The following is a 22,305-nucleotide window of genomic DNA, read 5'->3' on the forward strand; positions in this document are numbered from 1 at the left end:
AGCATAAAAACTGAGGCTTGGAGAGGTAAAACAACTCACTCAGGCTGAAATTGAGATGGCAATCGTCATCTGATACATTTAAAAGACAGGGCCTTTCTGCAATACACGATGACTGTGCTAAGTAGGTATGTTGCATCAAACCAAGGAGCAGTGAATGCCCACGAGACAACTAGCCTATGAACTCACCCCGACTCTACTCAGAGCTAAATCATAAAATAAAACTGAGGCATCACTATTCATATGTGAGCTCTGTAAATGCCATCAATATTCTTTTTCAGTTTTCTATTTTTAACTTTTTTTGTTATATATATAAATAATTTTTGCTAATTTTTATTGGAGTTCGATTTGCCAACATGTAGTATAACACCCAGAGCTCATCCCATCAAGTGCCCCCCTCAGTGCCTGTCACCCAGTCCCCCGTCCCCCTGCCAACCTCCCCTTCCACTACTCCTTGTTCGTTTCCCAGAGTCAGGAGTCTCTCATGTTTTGTCTTCGTGTTTTGTAAAGTCTTGTACAAGTCTGATGAGATAGTGTGGAGGGAAATGCGCAGAAACTGAGAACATTGTCGACATAGGTGAGGGAAATGACTGATAACCAGGTCTGTCCCGTCAGTCATCTGCCTTTAGTCAAAGAAGAACCTGTTGTCTCTACCGGCTACTCTCACTCTCACCAGCAGAGGGGGTCTATACCCCTTTCTGCAGGCAGGGGCCTAACACTCAACTAACTCTGAGACTGTGATCTAATTCGATCTTCGGGCATCCCTGGGAACGAAGTTAAATAGAACAAGTTGAAGAAATTTGGTCTCCTCTTATCATAAAGAAGTCAAGACACAAGGGATTCAAACCCCAGGTCAGACAGCCCTAGACCAGGGCAGGGAGAGTGAGCCACAGACCCAGGATTCCCTGACTAGCTGTGCAAGAGCACCACCTACAAGCAAGCTCACCTTTCTGCTCTGGGTCTGTATATTGATTCAATTCTTACAGGCTTTCTTAAGATGTGCATTTCCTATGACTGAAAAAATTGTCCTATATATCCACAATGTTACTATAAAGTAAGAAAATTTAACAATGATACCATGCTTTTATGCAGTTCAAAGTCTACTTTCAAAGGTCGTCACCTGTCCAAACAATGTCCTTCTAAGCTATTTCCTTTAGTCCACCCATGGTCTAATCACACTTGCATCCATTCATCATGTTTCTTTAGACCCCTTTAATGTGATGGAGTCCTTCAGCCTATCTTTGCTTCTCTTGCCCTAATGTTTTTGATGAATAGAGGCCAGTTATTTTGTAGAATGCCACTCAATTTTCTCCAATGCCTTTCATTTCGGGCAGGAGAATCACAGAAGCAACCTGGTGTCCTACTCAGATCATCTTGGTAGGACCTATAGGATGTCCATCTGTCCCAAGAGTGATGGTATTAACTTTGAGCTTACTTAGTGTGCGGTTCATGCTGGACGAAATGACCTTGTGCAGTTCCCACATTTAGAAGGCTGATTCTGGATACTCTGTGGGCTTTTTTACTTTGAGGGTTAGGAACACTATCAAGTGGATGCCCCTTTGCCTTTGATGTATACCTTTCAAATATTTGCTAGTAACTAAAGAAGAAAAATAAAGATTAACAGCAAACCAGATTCGCTTAGTATTTCTTGACAAATTAGATAGATGGTCTAATAAAGGACAGTTTGAAGGCCATATATAAAATGGTTTTATTTTTTAAATGGATGAATATTTAGGATAAGCAGCAAATTTTAATATTCTATGAGACTCTAACCTGACGCAGGTACAGTGCATTTGCTAAAGAAAATTTCCAAGGTTTCTTTCCTCAACCCCCCTACTTTTTCCTAGTAAACTGCAATGTGTGGAAAGACCATTAGGTGGCACACTGGCTCCAGTAGTTTTATCAGCAAGGGCCCCTCTGGGAAATTCTCTGGCTAAGTAGAAAACCCTAGTTGCTCAAGAAGTCAACTCAGCTCTCTGCACCTAAAGAGAGTAATTGGTTTGTGAGAACCTCTCCTTGCATACATTTTGAGCTGGGGTTGGATTCCTTTCCATGAGAATGCTTCCTTCCTCCCTTACTCTGATTCCAAATTTAGACAATGTAAATATTTAGATGCGTGATTAAAAAGAGGGGGAAAAGAATATAAGGGACACAGTGGAAATGTAGTGTTTAAATATTTGGAGATGTTTTGCCTCTGTTTTGGAGGTAAAGAAATACAAAACAGAAAAGAAGCCTGGAAATACTGGAAAGTCCTGTTTCATACGTGGGACCAAGCGCTAGTTGGGGGGGGGTTGGGGTTTACAGGAGGGGACAAGGGAGAACAGAAAGTCTTTCCAAGATCCCTGTCCCATCCACACTAAAGTCTCATGGAAACGCTGAGTCTTTAACCTGTAATAATTTGTGTTGTGGGTGTGAGAGAATCTGTAACTAATTATTAATTATTAAAAGTCGGCAAACTGAATTCTCATGCTTCTAACGTAAGTAGCAGAATTCTCCTGCCTGATGCTTTTCTTTCGCCTGGTTTTGCTTCTCGCACACTGAAAACTGTAAAAATCAAGGACGAATCTATTCATAAGATGTCACCGTACTATTTAAGCTGGCTTTTATAAATGCCATTTAAAGCTTGGCCAAAGTTCAAAGGTACTAGAAATCTCCTACATAATGTCCAGAGCAAGGTATGGACCAGATTATGTTGTATTTGCTGAGTGTTGCTCATATTCTTGACTTCTGATGATGATGTCATAGGAGCCACTTAAATAGGGAAGTAAGTCGTTCTCAGAATTTCTGTGGCAGGCCACTCACTGCACCCCCGAAGTGGTACAGAAGGAGACTCGAAGCGATGGAGTAACAACACAGTAATCTCTCTGCCAAGATCACATGGCCAGGCAATTCTGTACAAATCCATGGAACACTTTGCAGGCCCAACTACAAAGTCACCTCAGCAGTTCAGACACTAGAGAGCAATGTTTCGGACTATGTTAGGACTTTGGTCTTGGCCAATAGCTTAGAAAAGAGAAAGAAAGAAAGAAACATAAATAAATAAATAAATAAATAAATAAATAAATAAAAATTGTTTTTAAAAATTTCATTTATTTATTCATGAGAGACACACAGAGAGGCAGAGACACAGGCAGAGAGAGAAGCAGGCTTCATGCAGGGAACCCGTTGTGGGACTTGATCTCCGGACTCCAGGATCATACACTGGACCGAAGGCAGATGCTCAACCACTGAGCCACCCAGGCATCCCAAAAATTTCTTAATGAAATAAAAAAACCTCATGAGTCCTTTTTTCCTCCCTAAACCCTCATGTTATTGTAATGGAAACAAATAACTTTTGGTTCTATTACTATAAATAACTATTAATATTTTGATAATTTTAAGATGAATAACAACAAAATCCTTTTATATTTGACAAATGATAGTATATATATATATATATATATATATGCAAATCCAAGGACTGATTCAGACCCTCAAATGCACAAATGGATGTGCAATTCTACCAGTAACTTTTGCTTCACCAGGGATATTGAGGACTAAGAACAATATTTTTCATTTGAGTTAAGTGACAGTTAGTAGTAAGTCAATACTCATTATTTCAAGATAAAAAAAGTCCCCAAACTTGCTCTTTGTTAAGGAGTATAGACCTTTGCAAGTTCTATCTGCTTCCATATCTCTTATTCTACAAACATTGTGGTTCTCAAAGTTTGGAGCATATAAGAATGATACAAGGAACCTGCAGAAAAGATAGAGCCTTACTGTGTTGATTTGGGTGAACAGGCCCAGGAAGCTGCATTTTAACATGCATACCAGGATGTGTAAGACTGCTTTAAGCAGTAGCCACTTCTTATAATTGATCATGCCTCATGGGCATGTCACTTTCAAGTTTACAGTGCTTTTAAGGCAAAATCATCTAACACAGAAGTTGGTTTATTATAAAATGTTGATTATCTCACATAATTGACTGAATACTGTACCAAAAGTGAAAAACAGAATGGTTGTAAACATATTGGCTTTGACCCTCGTGATGGCAGGGCTGATGGAGAGCTGGAGCTCAGGCCACTGCCCAGGATCATGAGAGTGTCGAACCCCCGGAAATGATCCACATTCAAAAATCGAAGTGTGGTTTCTACTGAATGTGTTTTGCTTTTGCACTATAGTAAAGCAAAAACAAAAACAAAAACAAAAACAAAAACAAAAAACTACTTAACCATTATAAGTTGGAGACTATCTATATATTAGAAATATATAATATATATTTCTTTAAAAATATATATTTCTTTAAAACCTAGTTCTCATCCTTCTCACTTTCCTCAACAGTAGTTACTCAGAGCCTCTCTCTTGTCTGAAAAAAAAATCTTTCCTGAATACAAAGTGGATTCATGTCTTTTCTTCCCTGCCTTATTTACTTTTTTGATCCATTCTTTTATTTTTGACCAATAATTTTACCTTGTTCCCATTAAATTAGCCTCATCAGCTGCTCTGAGCTCTACTCAGTACTCTGATTCTTCTACACTGACCAGTTCCAAGAAGCTCTGGGACGATTCAGACACCAGTGCAGGTGGAGCAGGAGAGCAGAGGAAGCTGAATAATGCAACACGGGGCACATCTAATGTACATACTGAGCTCAGGGGAAGTCATTTGGACAAAAGCTCCTATCACCAAGAAGTATTTGAAATCATTAGCTTATGCTAGTATCACTCTTTCATGAGTTGGATATTATTAACCCCACTTTCCAAATGAAGAAACTAAATTTCATACACAGTAAATACATTCTACTGCCAGACAATAAAAGTTCCAATAACTCCCATCTGCCAGACATATTATTCAAACATTTTTCTAAAAATGGTATTGTATACTGAAAAAATATTATTTTTGTGTGATATAGCCTATGGAAATGATTTCCATAAAATATATAATGAAATTTGAATTTAGCATGACTTAATATTAGCTTGATTTGCTATTCATGATTTATAAAACAAATATTTTCTATTAACAAGATGACTATATTAATTTTCATAAACTACCTTCATCTCATATCCCTTACACTATTCTCTTTTGAATATTGGCTTTTTCTTGTATTTTTCTCTATTTCTACAAAACATGAGGCTGTGACACTGATGAAGGCTTGCTTCAGGTTGATACAAGCAAGACTTGAAGTCATTGTATAATCACTCATAGTTTTGGGGATCTGAGGTATACAAATTTTTCTACATAGCTTGGAGCCATGGCTGTTATCATGTGGCCCACCATTCACTTTTGCTTTAAAGGAAAACTTTGTTAGAATCTTCACTAGCAGATCAATTTAGATTGGGAAGAAGCAATCATACCCTCTGAGAACCTACTGGTGCAATGCAATCCCACTCGAAATTACCACAGGAACTTGAAAAGCTGAATCTAAAATCCATGCAGAGCTATAAAAAAGAAAACAAAACCTCGAAACAACTATACAGTCTTATGTGGGAAAAATTGCCCCATTAGAAAATAATGCCTACTTAAAGCTATAGTAACTAAGAAAATGTTGTATCACTGCAGGGATAGACAGAGAACAAAAATGAAAGCAAAACACCCACCATGAATGAGTTCCCAGAACCATACCTATGCATCTATAAGCAACTTAATTTGAGGCAGAGCTGGTTCTGTGGATCAGAGGTGACAGAAAGGGCTTTCAACAAATGGTGCAGGATGATTAGTCCTTCATAGGAAAATGAAGTTAAAACAACCTTGCGCCATACTAAAAACAAAAGATGGGTTAAAGATTTAAGTGGGAAATGTAAAACACATTCCTTAGCAAATAATATAAGAGAATATCTGTATGACCTTGGAGTACATAGGAGTTCTTAATTTTCAAGAAGCACAAATTATAAGGAGAGAGAATCATTCAGTTATAGTTTAATTACAAAGTAATATTTTAAAAAAAGATTTTATTTATTTATTCATGAGAGAGAGAGAGAGAGAGAGAGAGAGAGAGAGAGGCAGAGACACAGGCAGAGAGAGAAGCAGGCTCCGTGCAGGGAGCCTGACGTGGGACTCGATCCCGAGTCTCCAGGATCAGGCCCTGGGCTGTAGGCAGCGCTAAACCGCTGAACCACCTGGGCTGCCCAACAAAGTAATATTAATAAGAAATTGAGGGGCACCTGGGTGGCTCGGTGGTTGTGCATCTGCCTTCAGCTCAGGGCATGATCCCGGGGTCCTGGGATCAAGCCCTGCATTGGGCTCCCCAAGGGCAACGTGCTTCTCCCTCTGCCTGTGTCTCTGCCTCTCTCTCCACTTCTCTCATGAATAAATAAATAAAATCTTTTTTAAAAAAAGCAAATGGCAGCACAGATAACTGTCATTAAATCCAGCCTCTCCAGTGATTTCTTTGATGCCAGCCTGTGCCCTTTCAATGCATCCTCCATATCTCTCCAGGGAAATCTACCAGACGCTCAGGTGTCCTTTCTTTGGAATCCAGTGCCTGACCACAGATAAGGAACCCTGGTCTCATTGGCTCCATTATGTGGTCCCTGCTCCCCTCTGTCACAGCTCGGAGGACAGAGACACTGAAGATGAGAGTCCTGAGTGAGATGCAGTGTGACCCATTCTTGCTGTGTCACCTGGTGAGTCATACTTATTTACTCCAGTGGTAAATAAGCAAAGTTCCTCCCATGTCCATCTTACCCAGCTTGCTTGTGGGCTCTTCTGTGGGCAAACACTAGCAGACTCCTTAGAGCATGGAAAAATCCAGCACTGAATGGGCAAGGGCATGGCTCAGTGGGTAACGATGGTGATGTGGGCAGAAATGTGGTGAACAGATGTCTGTCCAAAGCAGAATGAAACAAGTTAGAGAAAAAGTGCAAATGCATGAATTAAACAAGTGATTGACAGTAGCAGAGAATTTGCAAGAAGAAGATTGGAAAGTAAGGAAGAAGTGTATTAGATGTGTTTCTAAAATAGGGATCCATGTAGTAGAAGGAAATGATCTTTTCATATGTGGGGTAAGCTACAGATAAACCCAAGGAATAATTATTTAATTTCCAAGCAGAGCTCCGAAATAGCATGAGCCATTTCAAGAGGTTGGATCACTTAACAATGGCATGTGAGTGTCTATATGGCACACGCCATGCAGCTATGTGGTGGACAATGTTCCCCGAAGGGACAGGACTTAGACCCAAAACCTGATGTCATGTGCTGTCTTGCTTTTTTTTTTTTTTTTTTTTCTTATTTTGCTTCAAGTGTTCAAGAGTTAACCAGCAGTACATTCTTCTCATCTCAGCTCCTCAATCATTCCTGGGTTTCTGATGACATGGTATGTGACTGATGTTTGTAAACACAGTAAATAGTTTTTTGTTGTCGTTTTTTGGGTTTTTTTTTTTTTTTTTTGATACTCTTAGGATGTGAGGGCTATCTGCCAAGATGTTTGTTAACCTACTGATTGCCAGGCTGATTCAGCCAATTTGGCTGGCTGGGTGAGTGTCCCCTTTCTCCTTCGCTGCTCCATGTGCATCCCTCCTAAGCCTGTGTGCTTTGTCAAAGAGGATCACCTTCCCCAATAGATGTGAACTGTTCTTTGACGAAAGGTATACCAGTGCCCCCCTGCTAGAATATCCAAATAAGTTCTCAAGGTCCGTTTGTGGGAGAATGTAGAGTAGTCAGGCTTCCAAGTCTCCATACATATCCAATGGGCACTGCATGTGGCAGTCAGCCTTAAAAAAAAAAACAAAAACAAATAAATGAAATAAAACAAAGATACTTAAAAAAACACCATCACTTCTACTGGTTTAGAAGTCATGCATTTAAATGGGAGTTGATTTAAATATTTTCATTTTAAAATACCGCCAGTTAAGACAATTAATTTGCTTTCTAGCAATTCTGAAATGCTGTTTTGAAATGGTCTGAAATGTTCTGCGATGCTCGTAAGATATTTTGCTAACATTTTAATGACAGCTCACAAATCAAACATTTACAGTTTGTTGAGGGAGAATACGAACATTTCTCCATTGGTGTTTGTGTGTGTGAGGTAAAGATATGGAAGTAGGGGTAGAACTTGACATTCCTAGTTTACGTCCTTGCCTTGTTTTTACATCTTTTCCACTCTCAGTCCAGTGAGATGAGCCCACCCCTTAAAAGCAAGCCCCATTACACAAGGTCTATTTTAAAGGGCCATCCCATAAAACAATGTGTGACAGGATTAGAACACCTGCCTTTAAAAGCACTTCCTCCCTGTCATGTAGGACTTGATTTAGCACCGAGGCACAGGATTTCCCTGACAGTCTGAGTACCTTATGAGGCCTGAGTACAGGTGCAAAACAGATCTTCCCTGGACTGTGAGCCGGGCTTTAAGCAGAGTACAGTGAAGTGTCACGGACTGTGGCCATTCTCAGTGAAGAAATCACTGGGGAGGAGGAGGGATGGACCAGGGTAGCCAAATTTTCAGGGCTGAGTGCAAATTTCCCTCATTTATACAACAGCAAATAAATATCTGTCTGGTCAAAGAAGGTGACTGTATATACAGGTGTCTACTTGGTGATCCCTTATTTTATTTGTGTACATGGAGAGGAGGCTGTGTAGAAACACAGATGTGCCTTTGGGCCCATTGGCCTTATTCAGTGTGAAAAATGTAGGTCCCAAATCTTTATGGAGAAGAAGGGAAGACATTTTCCTTAGACCCCAAGTCATTTCAATCACAGGCCCCTAGATGGGCTCCTGAAAGGACATGGTGCCTCAATTTAGATCACACAGTCCTGGCTTGTCTTCCTGAAACTAGCCCCATGTGCAAGCCCAGATGCACTGCAGAACCACGTCTTTAGTAATAATGACTCAAAATTTACTTATCCCCTATGATTGGTGAGCTGAAGTTTGGACACAGAGCTTACACAGCATGAACTGTGAGGTCAGGGTAACTTAACTAACTTGCTAACTGCACATGTTTGGGAAAGTGATGTGACATCTCTGAGTCTCAGTGTCTTAATCTTTAAAATGGATGTTATACTACCCAACCAATCAAATGGATGATATCTGAGAGCACTTAGCAAGAGCCTGTCACATAGTAATTACTGATAACTAGCAGGGCTAATGGAATTACATTCTTACTAATGGTCTGACATTGTAGGGATGGACCACATTTGTTGTGTGAATCCTGATGAGAATTTTAAGGAGGTTTTGTGTATTCAGTAGGAAAAAGAAATGATTTTAGTTTACACAGGCTGGTGAGGGAAGGGTAAATAGTGGCCTCTGCCTCTCTGTGGGCCAGTTCATACTATATTGCCCTCATCTGTGTGCCTATAGACCCAGGAAATTTAATAGCTAGAAGGCCTTTTGAGGCTAACTAGACTAAATGCCCTCAAACTAGAGTAGTGGTAACTCCAGGAGGTACCCAGTGTCTTTTGATGGAGGATATAGGCATGGAGACTTTTATGATTAATCAAGTTCAATTCCTGATTTACATGTGAGCTCTTAGCTAAAAATCAGTATGCATGAGAGTAAACCTGCTGGTAAGCTTACCATGCTTACCATTCCCACATTTCCTTTCAGAGGAAATTCATGCATTCAGTATCCACTGAGGAGTAACCTCAGACACTTTCTAAATGTTCAGGACACAGGGTGCCTGGGTGGCTCAGATTGCTAAGCATCCAATTCTTGATTTCAGCTCAGGTCATGATCTCAGGGTTGTGAGATCAAGCCCCAAATTGGGCTCCATGCTTAGTGTGGGGCCTGCTTGAGATTCTCTATCTCCTATTCCTCTGCCCCTACCCTCACTCACTCTAAATAAAATAAATATCTTTTAAAATGTTCAAACACAAGAGTAGACAATAATCCCTATGAGAAGACAGACAATAAATGAGTTAAAACCAGTAAAATCAGTTGCTTTTTCCATGGAGACACATACTAAGGAGGAAAAATGAAGCAGGGGAGGGGGGATTGGAAGAACTGGCAGGGGAGGGGAAGTTGTAATTTTAGATAGAACATTTGGAAAAGATCTCACTGAGAGAGGGACATCTGAGTAAAGACCCTGATGAAGTGAAGGTGCCTGCCTGCAGATTTCTGGGATAAGACAATCCGTGAGAGAAGGTGCAGAATCTGTGTGTGTTCAGGGATGAGCATGGGTCTAACTGAGGAACTCACTGGAAGGAAGAGAAGAGCTTCTGGGGAAGCATTATCCACTCTCACAGAGCATCCTTTTACTTTGGGATCTTGCCCAGTAGAACCAACTGGGAGAGTGCCATGCATTTCACCAAGACTGCCATTGCTAGGTGGACCTCAGTCAGAAGACGGTCCAGCAGGACTTCACATCTTTGGGTTTGTGCTTGTCAGTCATGGAGTTAGTTGGAGAGATGTTACCCTTTGGGCTGCTTGCTCTGAAGAATGTGACACTCTTTGAGAATGTGGAGAAACAAGCCAGAGCCCAGGGAGATTCCCTGGCAATGAAATGCTCCCTGCCACTGGAACATGGACTAGAATACAAAGAAGATTCTTGTGAGGGTAGGTGGATCTGTAACCCTGAATGAGCAGAGGACTTTGCATGCCAGACAAATAGGGGGTCTGAGGACAGGACAAAAGCAAAAGAATGATCAAAGACACAAACTCATTGCTCAGAAATGATGATGTAAAGTTGATAGACAACTTGAAGGAAAGAGAATTTTTTAAATTTTATTTTGCTTCAGAGTGAACACTGGTTAGGGGAGCAGACACCTAGAATGTTTGGTGCAGGCAAGATTCTGGAATAGATTACTCATTCTGCTTCCCTTTTAAAAGGAATCTGATCACAAGAAGCTAACATGGGTTTACTGAGAAATAGCAATTTCACACTAACCCTTATTTCTGTTTCTTTAAAGGAATACTGGATTAAACCATATAGTGGTCATTATATTTTAAGGAAACTTTTGGCCAAAGATCAGAGAAGATCCCTCTTTTCTTGCTAAAACCTAAATTAATCAATAGGCTTTATTTATCAGGGGGTGAATAAATAATACATTTAAAAAATCACAATTCTAATAAAAAATAGATAACAAATCACAATTCTTTCCAATATAATTTAAAGATGATATTAATAAATACTTAGCCCTCTGTTAGAGAGATATTCCTATTTGATGTTCTCAAAGGTGTGAGCAAAACTTGGGGCTGACTTTACCTCCTACCTTTACTCCTTTCCATCCTAAGAATGTAAGAAAGAAAGAAAAGAGGAAGGAAGAAGGAAGGAAGGAAGGAAGGAAGGAAGGAAGGAAGGAAGGAAGGAAGGAAGGAAGGAAGGAAGGAAGGAAAGAAGGAAGGAAGGAAGAAGTTCACCTAAGGCAGTGGTTCTCAGAGTGTGGACTCCTGACCTGCAGCATCCAAATTACCTAGAAGCCTGTTAGAAATACATATTCTCAGGCTCTACCCCAGACCTGCTGAGCAAGACACTCTGAGGTGGAGGCCTTGCAATCTGTATGTCAATGAGCCCTCCAGCAGATTCTGATCCCACTGAGTCAGAGAGCCACAACTCTATAGTCACAGACACCATGGGATACTTATGTAAGTTATCTTGTATAGTGGAAAGGCCTGGTCCTGTTGGAATCTGCTGTTAGCAAGAGTCCAATAATTCCTCTTTGTCCATTGCTAAAGAAGGCATTTTCACCCGACAAATAAATGGCCAAGAGGTCCCTGTGGCCTGCTAGACTACAGTTAGATATTTGACAGGGTATTTAATGATGCATTTTGGAAAATATGGGGAAATGAAAAATTTTGGAAAATATGACAATTATTTGGATCAGTAATGAGATGACAGACTAAATACCATATATACTGAGAGCACTATCAACCCATATAGAGGACTCCAGCAGTTGACTCATGGCTCCGAACCCTGCCTCATTGATTTATGTGTTTTATTACTAACCTACATAGAAATTCTCATGATATGTCTCTCAGATTATCTAATAATGCACAAAGTTAATTGATGACATTGTCTAACAAAATTAGGATTCAAAACACTGATAAACTGCTGCAGACTGTTGGCAGGAATGCTTTTGTTTTGAGTGATGAGCATGGTTTTTTTACATTTTTTTATGTTGGAGACTGTAATGTGATGACCCTAAGTAAAAGAAAAAAAAAATGGTGATGAGTTGACTCAGAAACTATGTTTGCAAAGAATTCTCAATGGTATTTGTTACCATAAAATATAAATATAAATATATTGAAAATATATTTGAAAAAATATATTTGAAAAAATATATTTGTTATTTTTTAAAAATAATATTTTTTAAAAATATATTGAAAAATATATTAGAAATATACTGAAACATATTTCAAATATATTTGAAAATATATTGAAAATATATTCTTTAAAAAATATATTTGAAAATATATTAAAAATATATTGAAAAAATATAAATATTCTTCCTAAAGGAGGAATCATGAGACATGGCAGCCACACATTTGACTTCAATATTTGATTTCTTTACCGGAACTATTGGGTCTTAAATGAAGGTCATTAAGTTTGCCTTGCTCAGATCACACTTACAGAATTACACTCAGTCTGGGCACCATATTTTAATTGGTATGCATATCAGTGGGAGCACATTTAAAAGACACTGGTCAAGAAATGGAAGTTATGGGATCCCTGGGTGGAACAGCGGTTTAGCGATCCTGGAGACCCGGGATCGAATCCCACATCGGGCTCCCGGTGCATGGAGCCTGGTTCTCCCTCTGCCTGTGTCTCTGCCTCTCTCTCTCTCTCTCTCTCTCTGTGTGTGTGTGTGTGTGTGTGTGACTATCATAAATAAATAAAAAAAATTAAAAAAAAGAAATGGAAGTTATGCAAGACACATTTAAGAAGTATTGAGAAACCTTGTAGGATATTTAACCTGAAAAAGACAAGGTTCAAAGGCCTTGCCAGCCATCTTGAAGTACTTGAAATACTCTCCTGTCCAAGTAGGACCATCTTTGTTTGGTGTGTCCACCAGGGATAGAATCCAAAGAAGAGAGAGATAACTGGGAATGAAGACATAGGTTTTCACTTAATATATAAAAGATTTTCCCAAGAGACATAAAAGTTTCCCAGGTTGCAGTAAACTCTTTGTTGTTGGAATGCTAAAATCTAGAAGATCACTTAAGAGGTGAAGTTGCAAGAATTCAAGCAGCATAAAAATAAACTGCCTTTAAAGTCTTTAATCCCCCTATCCTTGCATAAGTGTGCTAGTAGCATGATGAGCATTAAAAAAAAAAAAAAGAGTTAAATCCTGCACTATTACTATAGTTGGCATTGTTCTAAACATTTTGCATGTACTCACTCATTTAATCATCATGATAACCCTACGACAGAGGTACTGTCATTATCCTTCTTTTACAGATGAGGAAATCAAGGCACAGAGAAAATAAGTAATTTGCTCATGACCACATAGCCAGCACTCATCAGAGCTGGAATTGAACCCTGGCAATCCGGCTCCCAGGCCACATTATGCCATCATGCTCTCCAGCATAGGGAAGAGCTCTGACTTGCCCACAAAAGTACACTGGTCAAGCAGACCAAGTAGCTCACATCAAGGGAAAGACATGTGTATATACATGTGCACATACAGTTCCACATATATATATATATATATAAAGATATTAATATGTCAACACAATGCCATTCATTGGTTATGATTCCAAATCCTTATGAACACAAATGCCTAAACAAGAAAATCCTGATAAAAATCATTATTAAGTCTGGAAATTCAAGACAGCCAGCAGTTTTCCCCCTTTGTAGCTTTTGCATTTACTATTCCCTCCCCTGGAAACCTTTTCTTTGGGCTATTTCCAAGACAGGCTCCTCATCCAAGAGGTCTATCTTGACCTCTTAATTTAAAATGTCCCCTAATTATCTCCCTCTCTGTGATGTTATTCTAACCTATTATTTAATAGTTCTTATCTCTGTCAGATAATGTATCATTTATTTACTTTTTATTTTCTTGATGCACAAAACCTATGCTTTTTCTGAATTAGCAACTGTTTGAAAACTATAAACAATAGATGGGACCCTAAAAATAAATATGTAGTTGAGCATAGGAATGAATAAATCAATGAATGAATGAGAAAATTCTGGAAGTTTCATATGATTAAAGATATTGCCTTCACATCACTTCACATCGATTAGTATGGCAGCTATTTAAAACAAACAGAAAAACCAAATTAAATGAAACTAAACCAGAAAATGACAAATGTTGGAGAAGTTGCAGAGAAGTTGGAACACTTGTGAACTGCTGGTAGGAATGCAAATGGGCAGCTGCTATGGAAAACAGTAAAATAGGGCCTCAAAAAATTAAAAGTAAGATTAGCATATGATCCAGCAATTCCACTTCTGGGTTTATACCCAAAAGTGTTGAAAGCAGAGTCTTGAAGAGATATTGCACAGCAATGTCCATAGCAGCATTATTCACAATAAGCAAGAAGTGGAAGCAAACCGAGCATCCCACAGACAGATGAAATGATAAACTTGTTATATACATACGTGGATTATTGTTCAGGTTTACAAAGGAAGGAAGTTCTGACACCTGCTGCAACATGGATGAAACTTGAGGACATTACACTAAGTGAAATAAGGTAGTCACAAGAAGACAAATACTATATGATATTATTTATATCACGCACTTAGAGGTGTTAAATTCATAGAGACAGAGAGCAAAATGGTGGTTTCCAGAGTCTGGGAGAAGGAAGGAATGGGGAGCTTTGTTTGATGGGACTGAAATTTCAGTTTTATAAGATGAAAAGAGCTCTGGAGATGAATAGCGGTAATGTTTGCCTAGCAATGTGATGTTTGCCTAACTTTCTGCCACTGAACCTCACACTTAAAATGGTTAAAATGGTAAATTTTATGTGTATTTTCTGAGTTTATTTGTATGTGTATTTTATTGCAAATAATAATAATAATAATAATAATAATAATAATAGATTATACCTCCTTCATGGGCCTGTAACATTTTACATTTTTACTTTGAGCAAAGCTATCACTTTCTCCATTAACCAGGGGCCATGCTGCAAATGTCTTGGGATACACGCCTATCTGTGAGGAGGTTAGCATCTTTCACTCACCTTCAAAATTCTGTACAAGGCTGCTCTTGGCCTCACCAATTCAGGTTCTTGGCAACTTTCTTGCCTAGAAGTGATGATGGAAACTCCTGGAAAAATATTTTCCTATCACCTTTTCTTACTTGGAAGACACAATTTTTCCAGAACGAAGACCAATTAGCTCATCAACATGAAAGTCATTACATTTCTTCTTCTAAATATCTTTTACAGCCTACTAATTGGATTAAATGTTGAGGTCACGTGACTCTTACTGCCTATCTACACAGTCATTTATTTTCTTTTGCCTGAGTGATTTAGGCAGAACCTATGTTGGGTTTTTTTTTTTTTTTTCATGTTGGGGTTAATTTCTTCTTGGTTTGTTCAGATAGAGTGAATGCTGTTTGAACACTTGAGATGCACTGGTCAGCAGTCCTCAGGTCACTCACATGGCCTGTGTGACATCATGCTGCGAGGTACACTCCTTGTGCAAACAGAACCCACACATTACAGACTGAATGGCTAAATGTTGGGGGCGGGGAGGGGTTTGACCTCTGAGCCTCCTACTGGGTGCTCTTGTGCTTTCTCATTGCAAATGTTGTGACTTGGCTCCCTGTACCTGGGAGTGTACACCTGTGAAGCATCTAGAAGTGTGATTTTCTCCCATCACAGCTTTCCAGAACTCTCCTTGCTTCACCTACTTTGCATCTGTTTATCCCTGCTTTTGGCGAGTTTCTTTTTATGACCTTGCTCCTGGCCCTGTCCCCACATTTCGTATGCAGATATCATAGTTTTTTTTTCTGCCAGAGTTTCTCTTTAGTTATTTGCCATGAATGTGTCCCCAAGGCTGCCTAGCAGGGACATCTGGCATACAGCTGCCGGGCAAGAGTCCACCTTGCTGGCCCTCTCCTCAGGGCCTCTGACATCCTATCTTTACTGTCTGTATCACTCCCCCTCTTTCTGTCTAGGACACTGCTGTTGCCTGAGTTATAGAACATGTAGATGTTTGGAAAGAGGTTGGGCTATGAGGACAGTTTGCATCCCTTGAGCCTCAATCCTGCTGGTGTAACCTTCCTTGTGATGCTTAGGATGGACTGTCATCCTGGCAGTTCTCACCATGCACACCCTTGGGCACACTTCCCATCACTGATGAGTAGGTTATGGAGAGCCCCACCAGTAGCAAATTAACTTGGAAATAGTTCTTTCTAGTGTGAAAATGCTTCTGAGGGCTAATTCCATTTTCCCACATTTCTGCAGATTTCCAGAAGAAAGTCTGAGTCAGGAGGGTGGTAGCTACAGTTCCCTTTCACACTTGCTTGTTTATTTCCCTTTGCACCCATTTCCACTCATGGCTCCATTGTTTCACAGGGGCACACTTCCCTTGCACCTACTTTCAGAAACAATTAGCAACAATTTCCTTCTAGAGCCTACCTCTGCTAGCTAGAGAGATAATACTGTTAGGTCGCTTATTTCCCAGTTGCCTGTTTTCTCCCAGAAGTTATTAAAGTCAAGTTAAAGTTTGTTTGCCTGTTGGCTAGAAGAAGCAGAACTCAGGAAGACATCCTCAGGGTGACTGGTGATCCCTCTTTCCCTCGCCAACAAAGAAACTTTCTCTAGCATCTAATCAGCACAAGTCAGAGCCTGAAACTGTCTAGCTGGTTGTTTGAGCCTATTCATGGTCACCAGGCCATCCCCTGGACTCTGCAGAGCACATGCATATTTTCTAAAACTTGCACTCTTTTGCCTTTTGTTGATTAAATTTGGGAAGAGTCATAATTACTGTGACATAAATGTGTTCAACTGTGGAAATCCTGTCTTTAGAAGAATCTGGCATAGCCTCCTGTAGTCAATCAAGGGCTTCAAAGAAAGCAACTAGGGGCATCTAAAGTGACAACAGTTGCCTGACAAATTGCCATTTCAAATCTCTTTGAACTAGAAGAGCGAACTTAATAGCTTTCAGCCACTGATTGTTATTCTTTAAACTGGGCTTTTCTTCTTGTCTTCTGGGTCATCTGCTGAGTCCTGCTTCTGCAGCCTTGGAGACAGTTCTTGCCTAAAGTTTTGGTTAAAATTGAGATATTTCATATTGTTTAGTGACTCATTGAACTTTGTCTTCAACTGGCCAAGTCCATCATGGTGCTGGAACAATGCCAGGGTAGTCATTACTACCAGTGGGGATTATTGGCAGCAGCCACTTTGGAACCAAACAAATTTTCGTTTAAGAGGCAATTTTAAATTAGCATCGGATAGAGAGACGTGGCTTATGAGATCAGAATCTCACCATTGGCGGGGGTATAAGGGTGGATATTCTGTGTCAGATGCTTCAGGTATAATGGTCCCTGAAACCACACACTAAAGCAACACTATCCAATACCGCAACCACTGATCATCTGTGGCTATTTAAATTTATATTAATTGAAATTAAATAAAATCTAAAAACCAGTTTCTTAGGTTCAGTAGACAGATTTCTTGGGCTCACTAGTCACAGGTGGCCAGTGACTACTGTACTTAGCACAGATTTAGGACATTTCCATCATTCCAGAAGCTTCTATTGGACAGTACTGTCCTAAGGTAGGATTTTTTTTTTTCATTCGATGCAGACACACTAAACAACTTAGCCAAGGTCACATTGCCAATGCATGTTACCTTGAGACTCTTGAGTCAAAACTCCTGGAGTCATTTCTCATGTTGGCTTCCTTCCACATTCCCTCCTGCCATGAGGTTTCTCACAGCATGACCTCTCTTCCCCTGACCCCATCTCCATCTTCACCTTTCACCCAGGTAACTGCCATGCATCCCTCCATGATCAGGCCCGTGTTCCCTTCTCCGAGGATGCCCCTTTGCACCAGTCAGGATTCACAATTCCACCTTTTATCATCCTTCTCAGTATGTACTTATCCTTTTCCTTGTAATAATACTGGGTAGTCTGACTGGTTTCTTGGCTAAACTTCTACGAGAAGGTTTTGCAATCAGTGTCTTATGTGAATACAAATGTCCACATATAAAGATACATACATATGCACTTTAGTATGTAGTCAAGATAACTGGGCTTTTAGAGAAGTCCTCTGGCTAGATTTAAGATCTTTGACGTGGGGTTGAAACCTCCCTTCTTGTCAGCAAAAGCAGTCCGCACTGTAACCTCATGCATTGCATAAAGGTCAATATTTACATTCCAACTTTTCTTTTGGAGCCAGTCACAATCATAAACTTTTTTTCTCTTTTTTTCTCAGCCAAAGTCACCTGTAGCAGATATGGACAGTGTCTACCCATTTTCTCCTGGCCTGACCGCTTTAGGGGAGAAGTGCTGAATCTCTTTACTTTCTCTGGAGCCTTGAAGGTTGACTATGTCTGAGAACAGAAAAGGCTGGAAGGGCATTGGGGACAGCCTTTAACCAAAGACTAAAGGGGCTGATGCACTAATACTCCACCCCCAGCCCCTGAGATTGAAAAACCAAGATGCATGTTTCATGCCACATTCTAGAGTTTCTTTGCAGCATTAGGGCCCAGTTACCCAAAGCAGCAACTTGCTTGGTAGCTCTCTTATAACTCTTTCCCTTCTCACTTCCCTCCCGGGGTCTCCTGGGATCACCTTTCAAATAGACACTTGTGCTCAGATCCCCTACTCATGAGTAGCTTGCTATAGAATTGAAAACCACAACACTCATATCCTCCATATACAAGATAAGGAGTAATATGAGGAAGGCAAGGGCTCCTGGGTAGCTCACTGTGATGTGTCCAACACTTGATTTCAGCTCAGGTCAAGATTTCAGGGTTGTGAAATTGAACCCCACATTGGGTTCTGTGCTGGGCAGGAGGCCTCCTTGAGATTCTCTTTCCCTCTCCCTCGCCCCCCCCCCCCCCACCAGAGCTTGTATGCTCTCTCTCTCTCAAAACAACAACAACAACAACAACAACAAGGGCAGCCCAGGTGCCTCAGCAGTTTAGCACCACCTTCAGCCCAGGGCCTGATTCTGGAGCCCTCCTTGGAGCCTGCTTCTCCCTCTGCCTGTGTCTCTGCCTATTTCTCACTCTCTTTCTCTCTCTCTCTTTCTCTCTCTCTGTGTCTCTCATGAATAAATAAATAAAATCTTTAAAAAACAAAACAAAACCATGAGGAAGACAAGGACAAGGGAGAGAAAATCTATACTGAGAGTTTACTTTGTTGGATTTCCAGAACAATGTTTTACATAATCCTATACACAGCCCTGTAAAATATAGGATCACATAGCTGAGGAAGAAACAGGCTCAGAATCACAGTAAACCCTGGGGCCAGGGTTCTATGAAGCTATTCCATGTGACTTTTCTACGTGATATTATTAAACAGCAAATATGCAATGTAATTAATATGTGATCATACATAGCAGGAATGTTGGGGATTGGAATGACCAGATGGTGTTTCTTGGAAGTTTGGCGTGGAGGGATCCTTTGGCGAGGAGGGTATTTGATAGGGCATTCCGAGAAACAGACTCAGACTCAGAGGCCAGAATGCATATTTTAGCTTCACATGTTTTCATTCATTTCTGAGCATATTTTGCCTGTGGCTTCTCAGATCCTAAGACTTTTAAAATAACATATGTCAAAATACTTATCTTTTCTGGTATTGCTATTGGGGAACTGAATTAACACCCATTAAAAGGAGGTGCCTCTTTGTGAATTGGTGGGACAGCTTTCAATAAAACATAAAAGAAGATAGTTGTTATTTTTAGAATCATATAAAGAAAACAAACCTGACTGGCTAGGCATCTCAAAACCATGGGAGTAAAAGTAAAACTAGAGTCTCCATTGGGGGTAGAGGAAAGGCCCATATCAGCAAGTGTTCTGTAATTGGTGCCAACTGACAAATATTAGTGAGCATGTGCCATTGAGCAATGTTCTGTCGTCAGATTCCCATGAAGGCTGGTAACACAACTAACATTTTTCAAATAGCCATGGGAATGGTGTAACCACCAAGAATAAAAATTATTTTGTTGACTTTGCAGCCCCATTTTCTAAGTAATGAAGGACCCATTGTAACTGGTAGTTCACAGATCCCATTTCTGACTGTGCCTATGTGCAGATAGAGGTGTCAAAAAATATATGGCTGTAGTTTGAGGGTCTTAGTAACATAATCCCAGCAGTCTCTGGTCCCCACGGGGAGCTTAAGTTCTACAGAGAGTCTGTCCTGCCTGAAGGCCAGGGAGCTGGGCTTTGAGACATCTTATCAGTCTGTCATGGCTCCAGGTTGCTCTGGGGTGACAAGACACAGCCCAGAGACCCTCTGGGAAGCTGGCGCAGGAACAGATTCCCAGAAATTTTGTCATGGAGAGCCCTTCCAACAGGCCCCCAGGCATCCAGTAAAACGTACCCCTGGGGGGCTCTGGATCAGCCACCAGCAGCATCTGCTCCAGGGTTTTCTGTAGAAACATCTCAAATCTCACTCAGCTCTGCAGCCCCTGATGTGGAAGCGCAAGGTGTGGCAGGCAGGAGGTGGGGAATGGGAGAAAGGAGGCAGTAGAGGGCTCTCTGCATCCCTAACTACTGAAGTTTGTCTTTGAATATCTACTTTCTGCCTTAGGAGACCTCTCTCTTCATTTACCTCAAAATTTGAGTCACACGTGGTGCAGCATGGCCGGATACATCATAATTGGCATTGTGGGTGTCTCCTCCCTCACAACCCTGGGAGATGGAGGGGCAGTGTAGTCATGTGAGGTGGAATGCATCTCTTTTTCTCCTTTGCATTTTCATTGTTTTCTCTACCCCACCATTCTTAAAGCCCACCTTCTAGGGACAAGTACTACTAATGATATGGAGACAACAGAGCCTAAATCTATACTGAGGAACAGCTAGGTGTACAATTAGCAAGGCATTCATTCCTCATGGCAGTCCTCAGTGCTGACTGTCATGTTGATTTCTTGCCTGCTCCTCAGGAAGCTTGCAGCATCCCCCAGGATTATGCGAGATCCTAGAGGCTGCTCTCTCTGATTTCCTTGGGAAAGGCACTGCTCTTGATGAAATTCTTAGTAATCATGCAGTCTCCCCATACCAACAATAACAATGACAATCTCTGACATTTTTATAGGGAAAGGTCATAATTTCTGTTCTTGTTAAGATGGCCTATTAAGACTGCTATTTTGAGCCTCTGTTCACTCAATAAATGAACACTAACTATCTCTGAAATATAGCTCTGGATTAGAATGCAATGGAGGTAGAGGGGGGGAAAAAAGGCGAAAAGTCACATACCAGGATTTGAGTTGAAGTATGGCATGTGAGCTTCCAGAGGACTTTGAGGGAATTTCTGAAGATTTTGACAAATGTTGCCGCAGGGAATGAATTTGATCCCCTTCAATGGTAAAATGGTAGACTCAAACAACCATTGAATTCCTCTCTGATCACTGCACTGACTGGGCTGGTGTTCCTTGAGTTTACCTCATGCAGATAGTAGAACACAAGGGATCATGGATTATTTTATTTGGGTCCAGCTACACACACAAGCATGTATGATACATGTATGTACACATATCTATATATAAACACGTGTATATATATATATATATATATATATAGTCTTAATCTTCAGCTAATCCTATGATCTAGATGTTGTACTTTACAGAAAACTGGGACTTCCTGATATTAAGTAGCTGTGCACTTTATATCAAATCTTGTGCTTCTTTCATCACATTTTACTGAAATCTCTTGATTTTACCAAGAACCATCACTATCCATCAAGAACCTCCACACAAATTGAGAATATATAAGATAGAATCTTCCAATAGCGAAGGATAGAAATCCCAATTCAAATAGGCCTAAGCAAAGAGACAAATGTACTGATTCATAGAAGTGGGATGACCACGACCAGTTGTCATCAGGATTTAAGTTCTCAAATGACACCATTTTGATGTGTGCCTCCAACGCTTGGCCCTGCTTCCACATATTAATTTTATCCTTAGGCACTCTCTCAGGAAAGATGAGTTAGAACAGATGAAAGAATGCCAATATTCGACTACCTGTTTGATTGGCTCTGGTAGCCACCACCCAGGTAGAAGGATCAGAGACATGCATGCACTTTCCCCAGATGCTCCCCTGCCTGAAAAATCTCATTTTCTATTTATACAAAATCCAAATGTTTGTTCTTCATTCTCCCACCTTTGCTCTCATGTTCCATCTTGCACAAATCTCTGAACTTTCTTTTAAAGCAAGAACAAGTTTTGTCCTGCCACCAGGGACTCTTAACTCTATTTACATGTTTGGTTTCTTCTAATTATAATACAGGGACAGAGTATCAGAGTAACCAGGGAGGTAGTCAGTGAAAATTGTATTTAACAAAACTTTATA

The 22,305-nt window shown here is 40.3% G+C and overlaps 1 long non-coding RNA gene across 3 annotated transcripts in view; it reads right to left on the reverse strand.

Moving 5' to 3' along the window:
• Window positions 1–22,305, reverse strand: part of LOC111092195 — a 32,999-nt gene that overhangs the window by 9,730 nt on the left and 964 nt on the right. The window contains exons 2-3 of one of the 3 annotated variants that reach the window (XR_005377342.1): window positions 7,409–7,682; window positions 5,414–5,731 (exon numbers count right to left, since the gene is read on the reverse strand). This is a non-coding gene — a long non-coding RNA (uncharacterized LOC111092195). Of the gene's footprint in view, window positions 1–5,413; window positions 5,732–7,176; window positions 7,683–22,305 lie in introns of those variants that run through there. The other 2 variants (XR_005377341.1, XR_005377340.1) reach the window with 2 other exon arrangements.

The sequence above is a fragment of the Canis lupus genome, chromosome 24, assembly GCF_011100685.1.
Source record: "Canis lupus familiaris isolate Mischka breed German Shepherd chromosome 24, alternate assembly UU_Cfam_GSD_1.0, whole genome shotgun sequence".
NCBI classification, from domain to species: Eukaryota; Metazoa; Chordata; class Mammalia; order Carnivora; family Canidae; genus Canis; species Canis lupus.